Source organism: Gossypium raimondii, chromosome 2 (assembly GCF_025698545.1).
Source record: "Gossypium raimondii isolate GPD5lz chromosome 2, ASM2569854v1, whole genome shotgun sequence".
Lineage (NCBI taxonomy): Eukaryota > Viridiplantae > Streptophyta > Magnoliopsida > Malvales > Malvaceae > Gossypium > Gossypium raimondii.
In genome coordinates this window covers 19,311,661-19,313,651 of record NC_068566.1, presented here as the reverse complement: position 1 = coordinate 19,313,651, position 1,991 = coordinate 19,311,661, and the positions used below count along the sequence as shown (strand labels likewise).

The 1,991-nt window shown below is 36.0% G+C and overlaps 1 non-coding gene across 1 annotated transcript; it reads left to right on the top strand.

The window, feature by feature from the left end:
* Nucleotides 1–654: 654 nt before the first annotated feature.
* LOC128039363 (small nucleolar RNA R71) lies at nt 655–763 on the top strand. The gene has a single exon (XR_008193867.1). It is a non-coding gene; the product is annotated as a small nucleolar RNA R71 (small nucleolar RNA).
* The last annotated feature ends 1,228 nt before the right edge of the window (nt 764–1,991 follow it).

Here is a 1,991-nt window from a genome sequence, read left to right as displayed (position 1 = left end):
TTGCTACTTGGCTTTGGATAAAAGCGTCATTCTTTGCCATGTACACTTTCAACAAGTTCTCCAAACTATTTGATGCCTCAGCTTGCGGTGGTTTTGAAGCTTGTTGATTAAACCCTTGAGATTGGTTGGGTCTTTGCTGTAATAAGTTGTTGTTCGGTCTATTTCCTTGGTTGCTCCAAGAAAAGTTAGGATGATTACGCCATGAAGGATTGTAGAAGTTGGACTAGCCTCCTTGTCCACTCCTATTTTGATATTGGTTCCCCACATAGTACACTGACTCGAGATTTGATGGGCAATTCCCAAAAGAATGACCTTCCCCACAGTACACACAGGAAACTACTTCAAACGGACTTGTTGGTTGAGCTACAGAATTATTAGTACTATTAGCAGTTAATTGTTTTATCATAGTGGAAATAGACAATACTTAAGCTGATAACGAAGTGAGGGCGTTAACTTCATGAACTCCAGCTACACGTATTCCTGAAGCTGTTCGATTTGTTGGCCATTGATAGTTATTACTCACGATCCTCTCGATGATCTCATAATCCTCATTATAAGACTTATACAAAATTGCACCATTCGCGGAAGCATCTACAATCAATCTTGTATGTGCATTGAGACCATTATAGAATGTCTCCAATTGGATACAATGTGAATTCCCATGATGAAGACACTTAGGAAGTAACTCCTTGAATCGCTCCCAAGCCTCATACAAAGACTCGTCATCTAATTGTTAGAAAGTTGTGATCTCGTTCCTTAACATAGTGTTTTTGCTAGGTGGGAAATGCTTAACCAAAAATTTCTCTGCTAATTCTTGCCATGTAGATATCGAACTTGGCGACAATGAATTGAGCCATGCTCGTGCTCGATCTCACAACAAGTACGGAAACAACTTCAGCCTCAGTGTGTCTTCAGTCACACCGACTATCTTAAATAAATCACTCACCTCCATAAACAATCGAAGGTGGAGATGTGGATATTCTATGGGCATACCACTAAATTGGCCCACCGTTTGTAGCATTTGAAACATCACTTATTTCAATTTAAACTGGGTTGCCTCAATATCTGGCTTTCTAATTCCTGGGTTTAACTCACTGAAAAGTGGCACACCATATTGTCTGATGCATTGATCCCTATCATCGGCAATAAGGATAGGATTTCGTACATGATCGGCTTCATTACCTTGGTCTTGATTCTGATTTCCAAGGTCCATCTCGACTTGTCTTTGAGCTGTTCATTCACGCCTTCTTTGTTTGAAAGTTCTTTCAATTTTAGGGTCTACAGGGAGTAAATCAATAATTCGATCTATGCTCATAAACACTTGAAAAGAAAATCACAAAAATTAAAAAGAATAAGTTAGTAATTTTAGAAATAAATCAAATTAAAAATAAATAATTTCACGAAAAAAATGACTATGGCAACAGTTGACAATCCTCGACAACGGCGCCAAGAACTTGTAACGCGTAGGTTTGTGCAAGTGTACACAGTCATTATCATGTAATAAGTAAGTATCGAGTTATCAGCTCCACTTGGATTGTATTTGTGCTAAGTCACTCAATTTGTAAAATTATATTAACAATTTGGTAAATAAAAACACAATATAGTTGAGAAGTGGTGATTAAAATATATTAAACTAAATGCAATAATCCCTAATGCAAATTATCCTAAGTATGCAAACTATATTAATGAAATAAATTTTGGTAAAATTAAACACAATTTGCAACAATTATAACAGAAATAATCTAGGACAAATACTTTAATTAAACTCAATTTATTATCAACATGCTTAATAACATTCAGAAAAACATTCCATGGCAACTCGATCTTTCATGAGTTTGGAAACCACATTAGGTCTTTTCAGAATCCTTTACTTAGTAAATACACATTTTACTGATCCTTATTTACTAAGGGTTTCATAGCATTCGTGTGAGGTAGTACGGACGTGTCAGGTTTGAAACAATTTAATCGCACAAATCTAAAAACTATGCAGA